Here is a 17302-nt window from a genome sequence, read left to right as displayed (position 1 = left end):
TTATACAGTATTCTATTTTTTTTTCTAGGTATGTGTAATAAGTTTGACTTTCTTACGTTCTGGGTCAACTGCCAGCCCATCCACCATTCAACAATCCTCTTTAGGTCCTTCCGCAAATCGTCACTGTCTTCTGGCGTTGCCTACTTCTAATAGAAAATCGCATCATCTCGTATCAGCCTTAAAGAGATTCCGACGCTTCCTACTAGATCATTTATCCACATTGTAAACAGTAACAGTCCTGTCACACTCCCTTTGAGTATTCCTAAAGTTGCCTTTACATCTGTCGATTTTGTTTCACTGAGAGCGGAGTGCTGAATTCTGTGTACTAGGAAGTCTTGAATCCAGTGGAGAGTCTATTGCGACAGTCGGTAAGCTCGTATTTTTTCACTAAATGGCGGCGCGGAACGGTGTCAAATGTCTTTCTGAAGTCGAGAAACACGATATCGTTCTAAGCGTCGATGTCTGCAGTGCTATGAATCTCATGGAGGAACAGAACGAGGCAAGTTTCGCAATATCTTTGAGTACAGAATCCATGATATTTTGTTACATAGATTTTCGTTCTCCGAAGTGTCAAAACACTGGAGTGTAAACTTGTTCCATAATTCTAAAACAGATTGACGTCAACGATGTACGTCTATAATTATGTATACCTGTCTTACGATCATTTTTGGAAAAGGGAATGACCTGCGCTTTTTACCAGTCGCTAGGTACCTTTCGTTGTACCAACGACCTGTGGTAATTGCTGCTAGAAGTGCAGCAATTCTTTGTTAATATCTCTATGAAATCTTACTGGTATCTCAACTGGCCCTGATTTCTTTCGGCTACAAAGCGATTTCAGTTTTTTCTTTCTATTGCGCTATCAGTTATCCCAATATCTACCATTACGAAGTTCGTACGATCATTGAGATGAGGCATCATGTTACGATGTACTGCGGTGAAACAGTTTCGAAAGACGTAATTCAGTATTTTGCGCTTCTCTCTGTCATTTTCCCTATTCGGTGTCATCACGATCACTGAGTGACTGAATACATGATTTCGAACAGCTTATTGATTTTACGTAAGACCAGAAGGTAGTCAGGTGCTGTATTTGTGTAGATAAATATTTCAATTAAAGGTCCTAGTCATACAGACAGCTGCATCTCACTGCAGATACAATAACTCTGTATTATTGATTCCTGGATATTCATGTTAATGCCAAACACGATAAAAAAATTGCTATGAATTCCCTGTAATATACAATTAGAAATAAGATATCAGATCACCTGAAGTTTGTTATTGTAGTAATTTATTTATTTATTTTATCTTGTGCTCTCATGTTATCGCCATCCTGATTAAAATACTTGGCCTTATATCGGCTTAAATACATGTAAAGAACAACAAATTACATCTCTGTACATAGTAGTCCTATGCCATATCTTTCTGTCAATATCTTTGTTACAAGCAACAGTTGTAAAGCGAATGCTGGATGCTGGAAAAGTCTCGCTGTCAAAGTGTAAAGTAATATAGTTTGTGTGGAAGTGTGTGTACTGATATAACTACTGGACATCAAAATGGAGGCAGACAGATGGACAGTGACCGAAAAAAGCCGCCTATATTGTCACAGTAAGTAAAAACTAAATTTACACCCATATCAACAGATAAGCTATAGTCATGGCGATACGTTAAAGTGTGACCCATCTTTCTGCCATAGAGCCAGCACCCAGCCTTATGCTACCAGTAATGATGTAACTTCCTGAAACCATCTGAAGATGAACCTGAAAAGGTTAGAAAACCGGTTCATGGAATAAAACATAATTATTCAAAAAAGTGAGAGTGGTAACTACTGCTAACCACTTTATCATATGAATGAAGTCAGATGGTATCCAGGTATAGCAAGCAAGTAATAAACCCCAACCTCCCTAAGAATATCATGCAGCAACACCATATCAGAGGTGAGAGTTACCTGCAATCTCTCGCAGCTCCTGGCACTGGCCGTCTATAAAAGCATCCGATTATCATCAATCATGCACAATTAACGCTTCATATCACCCCGATTAAATCACATTCGAAATTTGTGATAGCCTCGCTAGATATTGTCGAATTCATTACTGCAATAGCAATGATGTAATCTTTTGCCACTAACATATCCTTGCAATGAATATTCCAAACTGTATTTAGAATTTTTTTGCTATTCACTTCCGGTTTCAGCCATCTTTCTGTTCCTCTTATTATCTGTATTGCAACCTTCAATAAGCGATACTAAATCTGGGACCTTACGAAGGACCCTCATGTAGTTTACTAATATCATAATTAGCCTTCTCTGTTTTCTATTCGTGGGAACATTATTTGAGAAAATAACCTTCCGGTGCATGCTGCACGTACTCTGCTACCCTTCTAGCGACTACCTGATTGTGGTGCAAACCTGACCTATTAACCCTTTCGTGGGCAAAATTATTGAGCAGTTTTTTTAATGAATGGAGAGCAGATAGTAGTAAACAGATAGGTATATTTATCATACAGAATATCAAATTTGCTCCAACTGTGAAAGTGAGGTCACACAACAAGGAGGGAAGTATTCTTCCCACTGCCCTTCCTTGGAGTTAACTGACAAAAACAACTTTTTCAATATATGTCATATTTATTTGATAAATTTACTTCTCTTGTTACAATGATTTTTCACAATTACTTGCCATGAAAGTTTTCTGAAACATGGGTCTATGCAAAGTGGTATTTGACAAAATGTACAAACACAGCGAGTGCTCTTTTCCGCACCATTGGTACTACAATGACGGCACGTCCAGTAAGTATCTCCTAAAATGTGTTGATGCTCCCCTACAGCTACATGACGAAAATCTTCAGGTACTTTACCCCTTTTTGCCAGAAGGACAGGTTTTTGTCCACGCCTTTTTTGGGATGAGAAGCCAGCGATTAGTTGTCTGGCTAGATGGATCCTGTATGTGAGCTGATCGTGCTGTCCACTTTCTCTTTTCCTTATTTTCCACAGGATAAAACTGTTCACTGCAGCAACATCCACCAGGACATAAAATATTCTGTGCCACCATTTTACAGAACGTCTGCCAATAGCATACCTTTCTCCTAATTGATCAAACTTATCGACACCACCCATTATTTTGTTGTATTCGGACACAACATCAGGACAAGAAATATCTGTACTAGTACGATCCTTGTTTTTCCTTCTCACTGTGGCCGTTTCTCATGGGTCATGAACTGAGGACAGGAAAGTGTCTGGACGGTTAGCATCCATTTCACTGCAGAAATGGCTCCTTTTGTTTCAAACTGGAATTCTGCTCGTTCCAATTTTACGTTTTCCTTCATAAATTTGGTTAAATACTATAGCTTTGAGGAAAAAATCGCAAAATGTCACGCAAACACCACTGAAAGGCTCCTCTACAGAGCAACACTCAGCAATACAATGCCTCTGCGCGAAGGTACAGAAAAAATGGCTGGGACTTCCGATTGGAAGTAGTACTTTATATTGTTCAAAATGGTTCAAATGGCTCTGAGCACTATGCGACTTAACTTCTGAGGTCATCAGTCGCCTAGAACTTAGAACTAATTAAACCTAACTAACCTAAGGACATCACACACATCCATGCCCGAGGCAGGATTCGAACCTGCGACCGTAGCGGTCACGCGGTTCCAGACTGAAGCGCCTTTAACCGCACGGCCACACCGGCCAGCTTTTTATACTGTTCTCTAGGTGGTAGCACCGTACAGAGGTGGGGACTGTGAATCCCACGGGCCTAGGAGCGAGTTAATTGTAGTGGGAAGCATGTTTCCCACGGCTCACGAAAGGTTTAAAGAGAAACCGTACAACTATCCAGCCGATATCGGAGGTCAAGAAATTCTTGTCCCATACAGTCACAAAATCATCTGAGCTTCTGGTTTAGACAATCTGTTCCAAACCAGATGACTGCGATCGAATCTGGGTGCAATATTACAAATAGTGAGCTTATCCTACAGCCCTCTGGCTGTCTACACCAGATCACCCATCTGCTTGTAGCATCTGTGGGTGACCTCAGGACGGAAGCAGCAGCCGTAATTTGTGCTGACATGAGCCAGATTTGCAGCCGGTTGCAGCCAGTGTGCTCGACAGCCACCAGACAGCCGCTGGCAGATCCGCTTCCACATCCCAGTCGAGACCGCTGGCAAATGTTCCAAGTGCACACTGGTATTCTTTCATCCGTGAATGCTATTTGCCTGAGGGGCTCCATCACCCGCCTAACGTTGGAGCTCCCAACGAATAGCTTACCTGTCTCTTGTCTAGACTGAGTAGGAAAATCGGCCACTACTCCAAAAGGTGAAGCGTCCCATGTAGGGTGAGAAGTGTTATCACCACTGGGAAGCAACTCGTACCCGTTGTTAAGAGGTAAGAGTCAGCTGTGTGGCCAGAGGCATGCGAATCCACCATTGTCCTCCACTCACTCTCGAAGACAGACCAGTCAGATGATACTCATTGGAAGTCGCAGCGACAACGAGGTCACCAGGGTGTTACAGCGACATGAGAGGTTTCGCAGGCCTCGACTCTGGTGCCCCGATGTCGCTGCAGATTTGAGGAGTAGCCAGAAGCCCGCTGACTGTGTTCAGCTCAGCTTCCAGCTGATTACGGACAGCAGCCAATTGCCCTTGTGTCTACATACAACTAGTACAGAACCTATCTATACTGTACTGTGTATAAAAGCCGTATGAGGTCTCATAAAACAGAGCCAAAGCAATGTGGAATAACTCGGAAATTATAAACAGGCTCAACAGAAAATGTTCAACTGTGTGTGAATTCTTAAGGGAGCAAACTGCTGAGGTCATCGGTCCCTAGACTTACGCACTGCTTAAATGCTTAAACGAACTTATGCTAAGAGCAATACACACACCCATTCCCGAGAAAAGACTCGAACCTCCGGCAGGAGGTTCTGGAGGGCGACGGTTCAATCCCGCGTCCGGCCATCCTGATTTAGGTTTTCCGTTATTTCTCTAAATCGCTCGAGGCAGATGCCGGGATGGTTCCTTTGAGAGGGCGCGGCCGACTTCCTTCCCCGTCCTTCCCTAATCCAATGAGACCGATGACCTCGCTATTTGGTCTACTCCCCCAAACAACCCAACCCCGACAGGAGGGGCCTCGCAATCCGTGACATGGAACCTCAAACAGTGCGGCCACTCCGCACGACCAGAAACCAAAAAACAGAAAAAACACATGACTGTGAAGCCACTAATGTTGTGGTGTACGCGAGATATACACTAGAAGAATAAAAATCTCCTATGAAGAAATTTAGGAATTTAAACGACAATTCACAGGATAAGTGAAAATAAGTCGCTTCTTGTCAGAAGCTCGTTGGCGCTCACAAACTAGAAGCTCTACTCTGATGTCCTGCTGCCATCACGGAAGCTGCCTCCCAGCTGACGAGCTTTACAACTATACCTGCCTTTGCACATGAAAACCAACTACTGTCACGATACAAACGGCGAAATACTGCGCTACACAGTAATTATAGCGGGAAACTGCGGCTACTATGAGGGCCTGCTGAAAACAAATACCTTCGAATTATTTATTCTGTTCCCAGTACCAGTTGAGGTATAACGTGTGATGCATATCACTAGGTCGACTTTGTCGCTTCTCTGGGGCAAGTTGTATCCCTCTGCCGCTAGAGGGCTCCGAACTGAAGCGTGTAACATGGCGGAGTGTAACCTAATCATGTCGGTGCGTGAGAAACAGCGTTCTGTTATTGAGTTTCTACCACGGAAAACATTTTTACATACATAAAGCACCTTCTTCTTCAGCATTATAAGGCTAGGCCACACATGGGCACTGCAACATCTGCAATAATCCGACGCCTTGGAGTGACTGTCATTGATCGTCCTCCATGTAGTCCCGACTTGGCCCCATCCGGTTTTCATATGTTTCCAGAACCTTCAAGGACGTCACTTCCATAGTGATAAGGTGCCGCAAGCAGAGGTGGTGTTCTGCCTCTGACAACACAGTCAATCGTTCTTCAGTGACGGTGTCAACAAACTAGTCTCTCGTTGGAAGAGAGATGTTCCTCACAGAAGTGGCTTTGATGAGAAATACACTCCTGGAAATTGAAATAAGAACACCGTGAATTCATTGTCCCAGGAAGGGGAAACTTTATTGACAGATTCCTGGGGTCCGATACATCACATGATCACACTGACAGAACTACAGGCACATAGACACAGGCAACAGAGCATGCACAATGTCGGCACTAGTACAGTGTATATCCACCTTTCGCAGCAATGCAGGCTGCTATTCTCCCATGAAGACGATCGTAGAGATGCTGGATGTAGTCCTGTGGAACGGCTTGCCGTGCCATTTCCACCTGGCGCCTCAGTTGGACCAGCGTTCGTGCTGGACGTGCAGACCGCGTGAGACGACGCTTCATCCAGTCCCAAACATGCTCAATGGGGGACAGATCCGGAGATCTTGCTGGCCAGGGTAGTTGACTTACACCTTCTAGAGCACGTTGCGTGGCACGGGATACATGCGGACGTGCATTGTCCTGTTGGAACAGCAAGTTCCCTTGCCGGTCTAGGAATGGTAGAACGATGGGTTCGATGACGGTTTGGATGTACCGTGCACTATTCAGTGTCCCCTCGACGATCACCAGTGGTGTACGGCCAGTGTAGGAGATCGCTCCCCACACCATGATGCCGGGTGTTGGCCCTGTGTGCCTCGGTCGTATGCAGTCCTGATTGTGGCGCTCACCTGCACGGCGCCAAACACGCATACGACCATCATTGGCACCAAGGCAGAAGCGACTCTTATCGCTGAAGACGACACGTCTCCATTCGTCCCTCCATTCACGCCTGTCGCGACACCACTGGAGGCGGGCTGCACGATGTTGGGGCGTGAGCAGAAGACGGCCTAACGGTGTGCGGGACCGTAGCCCAGCTTCATGGAGACGGTTGCGAATGGTCCTTGCCGATACCCCAGGAGCAACAGTGTCCCTAATTTGCTGGGAAGTGGTGGTGCGGTCCCCTACGGCACTGCGTAGGATCCTACGGTCTTGGCGTGCATCCGTGCGTCGCTGCGGTCCGGTCCCAGGTCGACGGGCACGTGCACCTTCCGCCGACCACTGGCGACAACATCGATGTACTGTGGAGACCTCACGCCCCACGTGTTGAGCAATTCGGCGGTACGTCCACCCGGCCTCCCGCATGCCCACTATACGCCCTCGCTCAAAGTCCGTCAACTGCACATACGGTTCACGTCCACGCTGTCGCGGCATGCTACCAGTGTTAAAGACTGCGATGGAGCTCCGTATGCCACGGCAAACTGGCTGACACTGACGGCGGCGGTGCACAAATGCTGCGCAGCTAGCGCCATTCGACGGCCAACACCACGGTTCCTGGTGTGTCCGCTATGCCGTGCGTGTGATCATTGCTTGTACAGCCCTCTCATAGTGTCCGAAGCAAGTATGGTGGGTCTGACACACCGGTGTCAATGTGTTCTTTTTTCCATTTCCAGGAGTGTATATTTATAGACGTGAAGGATAAAGAAGTAGAATGTTTTAATAAAAAAGCTTTAAGAATTAGCATAAAAATTAGGGGGTGTTACTTCTCTCCTCGCTGTCCTAGATATACATCCATGCAAAAAATTTATGACCTTCAACTAAAATGCACATATTAAATGAAAATAAGTCCCTCCTTGTTAGAAGCTCGGTGCAGCTCACAAATTGGACGCTCTAGTCACAAGCTGTGATGCAGAGACGGAAGCTGCCTCCCACCTGACTTCACACACCTATAAGAACTTATGGTTTTGAGGAAAAATATGGGTCCAACAATTGATGTCATACTAACTGCACAAGTAACGAATGTTTGTCTATTATTTAGAGGTGCTTAATATAACTGATAAGGATTTTCATAGCCGTAACGTCGATTGTTCTGCCATTGCACCGTTAAGTACAGCCGTGCTTTATCAGGTAAAAAGAGCGTTTCGGTATCAGCCTCTCCATTACGCACAGACTGCAACAGCCAGTTACAGTACTGGCATGGAGGAACACCATATGAATCTGTGAGTCGATGCACTGCCGTTCCTTTGTAAGGCTTCACTTTTAGTTTGTGCGCCGGCCGCGGTGGTCTAGCGGTTCTGGCGCTACAGTCCGGAACCGCGGGACTGATACGGTCGCAGGTTCGAATCCTGCCTCGGGCATGGGTGTGTGTGCTGTCCTTAGGTTAGTTCGGTTTAAGTAGTTCTAAGTTCTAGGGGACTTATGACCTAAGATGTTGAGTCCCATAGTGCTCAGAGCCATTTGAACCATTTTTTTTAGTTTGTGCACAACTCTCTGAGTAAAAAGTACTTATGTAGAGTGTTGGTGCACGAAACCTGTGTTAAGCACAATACACTGGTTACGCAGAACACAAGTGCAGTACTCGAAACCAACTCCAAGCGAAGTCGACTGTGAGATATAGGTGATGATACAGCCAGCATAGAAGACTTCTTCAAGTCCAGCCACGTCGCAGAAGTCGTCGCGACCGAACGAGAACAACGCGTAAGCGGTCCTCCGCTAGGCGTGTTGGGAACTTTATTCTGAGTCGGAAGTACTAGATTGGTGCCACGTGATGCTACGCGGCGCCGACAGGCCTTTTCCTGGCTTGTAACGCCGCTCCTGGTTAACCACGGTGACTGCGTCTTGCTGGTGCTGCGATCAGGCAGACCCCATCTCACAGATCGATATCCAAATCGCTTGATTAAAAATAAATAACAAGGGACTATAGTTCTATATCAAAAGACATTGTTCAAGTACTGACATCGTAAAAAATTATTATTCTGCATACAAGTAATGTAACAAGAGTAACATAAACGAATTACCTCACATCATATTACTGAAAACAAAAAAGGTTTTATTGAAAAATGACGAAACAAGCTTTCTCTCCCAATCTCACTTAAAACAATGGCAGTGTATGCGAGAACTGTTGTGACGACTTCTGGGCAAGCAGCAACGCTCTTCAGGGCAAGGATCACTTTTCCCGTTGTGGCCTTTTTACCAGACCTTCCCCTTTCAATTTTACTATTAACTGATAACCCACATAAAATAGTATATTACACTAATTAATGACAGTAATTTCAGTATCATACATGATCACAAATGTTTACTAATTATTCTGAATGTCATTTGGTTCTACGAGTTGCCTTGTATTACAACAGCATCAATTTGTTTTTGTTTCACTCGCCATACGTATGTACCACAGTTCGAGACGGCCGTCTCTATGACGTGCATTCACGTATCGATATAGCTTCTGCTTGACATTTGTACTAAACGAAGTGATCGGAGGTGGTTGTGCACACTCGAGAGACGCCAGCGTTCGAAAACAAACAGTAAAATATTCACCTTCTCACGCCCCTTAACCCCTGCACCCCCCTCCCCCCCTTTCAGTAGAAGCGCTACCTAGAACACTACGGTTGACGTAGGCGGCAAACTTATCTGACGGCCGAATTCACCATCGTCAATTAAAATCAAGGAAATCTGAAATTTTTTTGTCTCTGAAGTTTTGTTTGTTACTGAGCGAGTAAATTACTCCGTCTTCAGGCCACAAGTGGCCCATCGGGACCATCCGACAGCCGTGTCATCCTCTGCTGAGGATGCGGATAGGAGGGGCGTGTGGTCAGCGCACCGCTGTCCCGGTCGTTATGATGGTTTTCTTTCATCGGAGCCGCTACTATTCGGTCGAGTAGCTCCTCAATTGGCATCACGAGGCTGAGTGCACCGCGAAAAATGGCTACAGCACATCACGGCCCTGATGGTCACCCATCCAAGTGCCGGCCACGCCCGACAGCGCTTAACTTCGGTGATCTGACGGGAACCGGTGTATCCACTGCGGCAAGGCCGTTGCCTACTGAGCGAGTAAGCCACCTTCTTACGAAGCTCTTCAAACTAGTGGACGTTTTTGGATTCTGCTGTTACTTGCTGGAAGCATATACAGGGTGAAAAGTATTTAAACCGACAAACTTGGGGAGGTTGTAGGGGACACCAAAACAAATATTTTTCCCTAATGTCATTTTTTCCTATGAGGATTATTTAAACCGGTGGAGGCCGTATTACGCTCTTCAGTTGTTAGGTGTCGTATTACGATCTTCAGTTGTTAAAGGGCGTATTACGCTCTTCACTTGTAGGAAACTGCTGTCCACCAGTGTAGTAGTGCATTGTCTCTGTTTACTAATGGAGTGATACACCTGGAGTGAGCACTCGGATATGTTTGGTGCGTACTACGTAGCGCATCACAACGGTCGATCTGCACAGCGGGTTTATCAACAACAATATCCTAGTCGCCGTAGCCCGCATCATACGACCTTTGCTGCTGTGTACCAACGTCTGCGTGAGACTGGATCATTTAGCAGATTACCTGGACATGGACGCCGTCGCACGGTAAGAACGCTGCAGGAAACTGTCTTGCAGCATGTGGAGCGCGATTCTTCAATCAGCACTCGTGCGATTGCACGTAAAATCGGGACGAATCAGACGAGTGTAAGAACAGTCCTTCGAGAGCAATTGCTACGTCCATTTCATTTACAGTGTGTCCACAACCTGGAACCAGTTGCTTATCCATCCAGAGCACAGTTTTCGCGGTGGTACCTGGAACAGTATGAAATGCATCCTACATTTCCATCCTCTGTGTTGTTTACCGATGAAGCAACGTTCGGGCCTGATGGAATCTTCAACATGCAGAATTCGCGTGTTTGGAGTGAGGATAACCCGCACGCCACAGTTACTAGCGCTCATCAAGTGAGGTTCAACGTTAATGTGTGGGTCGGTGTTGTTGGGGACTATTTAAATGGGCTGTATCTGCTACCTAGGCCATTAAATGGCAGGCACTATTACAATTTTCTAGCCAGAGCATTGTCAGAATTGCTGGAAGACGTCCCGCTCCCTACAAGACAACTCATGTGGTTCCAACATGACGGGGCACCCGCACATTTAAGTCGTCGTGTGCGTCGATTCCTGGACCGACGGTTCCCAGACACGTGGATTGGCAGAGGTGGTGCTGTACCATGGCCTGCTCGGTCCCCACTTTTTGTGTGGGGAAAAGGACACTCGTGATGTTTTTGCCCGTGTCAGACAGAACATGATCCAACAGTGTAACCTTTGTTTACGTGTCAATGGAGACATTTTTGAAATTTATTTTATTTATTTATTTAGCTTATGGCATGTAACCCATCATATAGAAAAGACATAAAAATCATGGGACACAGAAATAAAGAGTAGTCACAGTGTGTAACATATAGTTGTAGATATAAAAGTGTTTAAAATAGTGTGTATAACAAACAAAAGTTCACAAACAAGCATCCAGATTTGTGACATAGTCTATTGCACTTTCAGTCGCGGTCAGAAACTCATTGGGGTCTCCTGCAAAACGTCTCAGAGGGCAATCTTCCACGATGTGACGAATCGTCTGCCGGTCCGCGCCGCAGTCACATCTCGGGGTGGTGATTTTACCCCACCTGTGGAGGCTGTCCGCACATCTGCCGTTATTTGTCCGAATTCGATTCAGGGTCGTCCAAGTGTTCCTTGGCAAATTGAATCCTGGTGGTTGGACATTGATGCATGGCATATTCTGCAGGATTTGGGGCACAGATTCTTTCCACCGCGTTTTCCAGAGGTTGCCATAATCCGGGTTGAGAGGATGCGTATTTTTTGCCTTTTTTAAAGAGGGGTGTCTGGAGCGCAATCTGTTCATCTCCAGGGCAGGAACATCCTTATGGATTGGCAGTTTCTCGTTGTTCAGCACTTTTCCATACTCGCCTAAGAGAGCGTTCTCTCTGCGCAGGTCCGGTGGGGGAATGTTGCTCAGTATAGGTAGCCAGTGTAAAGGCGTTGGCTTTGGCATTTTTGAAAATCTAACGTAATTGAAATTGGGTTTTGTTAATGTGTTGTCTCTTGGTCATAAAAAAATGGAAAAGTGTTTGTTGGTTTAATTAATTTGACGACAGAGAAATCTTCCTCTGTCGGTTTAAATACTCCTATTATGGAAAAATATTTGTTTTGGTGTCCTCTACAACCTCCCAGAGTTTGTCGGTTTAAATACTTTTCACCCTGTAGAATAAGACGCAGAACCGCGGGCCGCACGAAGACTTGTTTCTGGCCGCACGCAGTCTGCGGGCCGCAGTTTGCCGACCGCTACCGTAGGCGGTGTGAACCGCGCTACGAAAACGGTTGAGACGCACCGGAGTTCCGCTGGGAGTGACCACCGCAGGTGCCTGCAGCTGGCTGGCTACACTGCGCCTCCGCCTCTCGCCTCGGCTCACCGCGGCAGACAGAGACGCGACGCGTCCGGGGAGCGAAGCGGCCCATTTATCACGGCGGGCAGCCCGCGGTCGGCGCGGTGTCGCCTCGCCCGTCCTATCGCGGCCCATCTGGACTCCCGCCGCCCCTGCCGGGGCTCAGCTGCGGCTACGTGGGGCACCGCAGCATTCCTACACATCCGTCTTTCCAGGGCCTCGGGCGAAAGAATGCTGTTCCATCGTGAGCGGCCGAATGTGAACCAATCGACTGTTCGTACAACACAGCTACGCTCCAAGAAACCAAACACGTTATCTTCATTACACGTCCGTCTGTCTGTAAATTGAGACAATCAGCAGTGGCTGTATTTGTAACACGACAAGACACTTGTACGCAAACAGCTCCGTAAGCCTCCATTCCACAAAGCATAAGTACGAAGGGATGGCTGGAATATACACTACTGGCCATTAAAATTGTTACACCACGAAGATGACGTGATACAGATAGTAAGAAGATGCTGTGATATGCAAATGATTAGCTTTTCAGAGCACTCACACGAGGTTGGCGCCAGTGGCGACACCTACAACGTGCTGACATGAGGAAAGTTTCCAAACGACTTCTCAACCAGCAGTTGGCCGGCGTTGCCTGGTGAAACGTTGTTGTGATGCCTCGTGTAAGGAGGAAAAACGCGTACCATCACGTTTCCGACTTTGATAAAGGTCGGATTGTAGCCCATCGCGATTGCAGTTTGTCGTATCGCGACATTGCTGCTCACGTTGGTCGAGTACCAGTAACTGTTAGCACAATATGGAATCGATGGGTTCAGGAGGGTAATACGGAACGCCGTGCAGCATCCCAACTGCCTCAAATCACTAGCAGTCTACATGACAGGCATCTTATCCGCATAGCTGTAACGGATCGTGCAGCCACGTCTCGGTTCCTGAGTCAACTGATGGAGACGTTTCAAGGCAACAACCATCTGCACGACCAGTTCAACGACGTGTGCAGCAGTATGGACTATCAGCTCGGAGACCATGGCTGCGGTTACCCTTGACGTTGGATCACAGACAGGAGCGCCTGCGATGATGTACTCAACGACGAACCTGGGTGCACAAATGGCAAAAAGTAATTTTTTCGAATGAATCCAGGTTCTGTTTACTGCATCATGATGGTCGCATCCATATTTGGCTACATCGCGGTGAACGCATATTGGACGCGTGTATTCGTCATCGCCATACTGGCGTATCACCCGGCGTGATGGTATGGGGTGCCATTGGTTACACGTCTCGGTCACCTCTTGTTCGCATTGACGGCACTTTGAACATTGGACGTTACATTTCAGATGTGTTACGACCCGTGGCTTTACCCTTCATTCGATCCCTCCTAAACCCTACGTGATGGTATGGGGTGCCATTGGTTACACGTCTCGCTCACCTCTTGTTCGCATTGACGGCACTTTGAACAGTGGACGTTACATTTCAGATGTGTTGCGACCCGTGACTATACCCTTCATTCGATCCTTGCTAAACCCTACATTTCAGCAGGATAATGCACGACCGCATGTTGCAGGTCCAGTACGGGCCTTTCTGGATACATGAAATGTTTGACTGCTGCCCGGGCCAGCACATTCTCCATATCTCTCACCAATTGAAAATGTCTGGTCAATGGTGGTCGAGCAACTGGCTCGTCACAATACGCCAGTCTCTACCCTTGATGAACTGTGGTATCGTGTTGAAGCTGCATGGGCAGCTGTACCTGTACACGCCATCCAAGCTCTGTTTGATTCGATTCCCAGGCGTATCAAGGCCGTTATTACGGCCAGAGGTGGTTGTTCTGGGTACTGATTTCTCATGATCTATGCACCCAAACTGCGTGAAATTGTAATCACATGTCAGTTCTAGTATAATATATTTGTCCAATGATTACCCGTTTATCATCTGCATTCCTTCTTGGTGTAGCATTTTTAATGGCCAGTAGTGTAGTACTAGACAACGGAATGAAAAGCTGAAGTTCGATTTGGTATGAGAGATGCAATTTATATCCTATCACTTGTAAAGTGGAGACAATTAAAGAAAAATTTCCCTATGCCCTCTAACTAGAAATTCAGAAGACTTCACCTCAGCATTCATAAGACCATATGATACCTAAATTTCAATACCACGCGCAGATCTAATGACCTAAATATATTAATGTAAAGATAAAAAACAACAATGCATGCTGCCAAGAATTCTGATTAAATTCGAAACCGGATCCCATTAGTCTAAAATTAAACACAGGCAAGGTTATGAGTTAAGTAGGACTTCATTGCAACTTACGTACACCGTTAATAATAGCTGCCGTCTGGTCAGCGATGTCAACTAAAACTGCTGTGAAGGGAAGGAAAAAGCGCAGAGAAGAAAAATTAGTCAACTCAAAACACCCTAATTACAATGTAGTAACTTTAAACACAACCAATAAAAAAACACACATTTGTGAACTTTACAGTCACATAAATAAGCACACAAGAAAGATGAGGATATAAATGCGATGTAAATTAAGGTATCAGTGAGGATTACAGATTAAAATAAAATACTCGCATATAGAAGCGCAGTATGTGCTTGCTTCCGTGTTTTTAGGACACAAAAACAGAAAATCATGAATTTCAACCAAAATATTATTTTGTCAGATCCAGTATACTGTTTCCATTAAATTACAATGAAAAAGGAATCCGAATGCAAATTTTGTGCTTTCTAACTCCTTCCTATTGCGCTGATGATTTTTCTGTAAAACGTCCAAATTTCGAAAACTGTTAAAGTTACTAAACTGAAACTTAACACATTATTATTTTAGCATCACATAAACACACAAGAAAGAAAAGAATATAAATGCAATGTAAATTAAGGTATCAGTGAGCATCACATGTTAAAATAAAATATGTAGAAGAGCAGTATGTTTTGACAAGCGACGTAGAAGTGAAAACAGTACTGTCAAAACTGGGATAACCAGACAACTAGTAAAAAAATAAATCCTTAATATAACAACACCCATGTGTGCACAGCAGCACAGAAACAATAGAAGCACACCGTTTCCAACATTCAGTAACCTTAGGAAGAAACTTCAAAATAAGAAAGTCATTACTTCAGAAGCATACAAGGGAAACACAGTAACACTCATGGACAAAAATCAATCCGTCCAATAAGCACAACAATTCACCTGAGAAAATAATATTATAAAATTAAAATCAGAAACAGATTCCACATAAGAGTAAAAAATTATCTGAAGAAGTGTAGGCAAGATACTGGATAACTCCCAAAAAAGCAAACTGATACAGAATAATGCCACTCCACTACTTTCCAATGCTATCAAAAAATCCACAAACCAAACATTCAAATCAAACCTATAGTCATATGCAGATAAGAGCCGGTCACAAGTGTGCAGGAAATATGTTACAGTTACTGCCTGAAAACTTCAAGTTATGCAAAGAACAACTATAAACACTATACAGTTAATACAAAAAGGAAAGATATTACACATCCATACAGAGCAACGCAAGTCTCATTCTAAGTACAGAGCATGAATTCCAATGTACCGGTAACTCAGACAAAAGACATGATAGAAGAAACGTCTGAAAGCATACAGCTAAATCCTTGGTCAACAGATTAATGAAATCCTCAAATTAGTGAGGCCTACAATGGTACAAAACTACTTTCAGACCAACACAGAATTTTATTTGCAAGAGGATGGATTACTAATGGATTCCTCAGTTTCATGATGCTTAGACAACATATTTTTACAAATATAGTGCAAGAGAATACATATTATATTCTGTAAAATTCATGGATTACGTCCTCTGCTCAACAGATGGACAACAAATAAAAACTGATAGACTGCACACTGGCATCAACAAGATCTGTCCAAAGATTAAATTTACGATACAAATAGGACATAAAAATCATATTAATTGCTGCCATGATCTAAAGTCCTGGTAGTAATAGTTTGTAGGTTTCCTACGATATTTTAAAAATTAATGGATTTCTCTGAAATGCGTAAATGACTGTCATGAGATGATGTGCATTCTACTGTAATGTTGTGTGAGTTGTTCAGGTGGGGCCCATATTTGCACAAGCTGCCAATCTACCCCTCCCTAAGATCTCCAAGAGTCCACCTCCGTTGCCTAGGACGCTATCACATGACTATGCAGAAGCGCTCGGCTGCTTTAGTAGGCAGTCCAAATCCTGGTGGTGGCAGAATTTTTTTTACCAGAGTTTGGCCCAAAATGGGAGGACGGCTGTTGGTGGTGGTGGTGGTGGTGGTGGTAGTGGTGGTGTTGAGTCGCTGATGACCTGTCGTTGCTGGAAGTCGAAATCTCTCCGCTGTGCCTCATTGCGAGCTTGTCGTCCCGTTGGTGGTGATGTGTTCGTCACATGGAGTTGTTAGGGCGAGCGGCCTGCTTTGTGTAATTCTAGAGGGCCAGCAGCAGGTTTTACCGTCTCCTTTCTTTCATCTTTATACATCAACCTACACACACTCCCATTACAGCCACTTCATTCAACACAAACTGCAGACACAAAGTTGATAGACCACGTGAGCAGAGGAAGAAAACCAACTCCAAAAACTTGCCTTCAAGCCCCCCTGCGTTCTCCCAGAAAACAATGCCACACTGCCACACAACAGTCTCTTTTTATAACACGAAGAAGGCCACTGATCTAAGCATTTCCACCAATTCTCTGATCGATATCGTCATATGACTTCACTCTCTAAATCACCTTACACTTGAAACTTCCTGGCAGATTAAAACTGTGTGCCGGACCGAGACTCGAACTCGGGGACCTATGCCTTTCATGGGCAAGTGCTCTACCAACTGAGCTACCCAGTCACGACTCTCGCCCCCTCCTCACAGCTTTACTTCTGTCAGTATCTCGTCTCCTACCTTCCAAACTTTACAGAAGCTCTCCTGCGAACCTTGCAGAACTAGCACTCCTGAAAGAAAGGATATTGCGGAGACATGGCTTAGCCACAGCCTGTGGGATGTTTCCAGAATGAGATTAATGAGATAAATGAATAATCGCCAGATGATCGATTTTTGTCATCTACAT

At 45.1% G+C, this 17302-nt stretch overlaps 1 protein-coding gene and 1 pseudogene across 1 annotated transcript in view; one reads left to right on the top strand and one right to left on the bottom strand.

Moving 5' to 3' along the window:
- The window catches only part of LOC124775137 (reversion-inducing cysteine-rich protein with Kazal motifs-like), a 370434-nt gene that overhangs the window by 58533 nt on the left and 294599 nt on the right, over positions 1 to 17302 (top strand). The gene's annotated exons all lie outside the window — the stretch shown is intronic.
- On the bottom strand, positions 9727 to 9844 carry LOC124778755 (annotated as a pseudogene).

The sequence above is a fragment of the Schistocerca piceifrons genome, chromosome 2, assembly GCF_021461385.2.
Source record: "Schistocerca piceifrons isolate TAMUIC-IGC-003096 chromosome 2, iqSchPice1.1, whole genome shotgun sequence".
Lineage (NCBI taxonomy): Eukaryota > Metazoa > Arthropoda > Insecta > Orthoptera > Acrididae > Schistocerca > Schistocerca piceifrons.
This window is presented reverse-complemented; position numbering and strand designations above follow the sequence as displayed.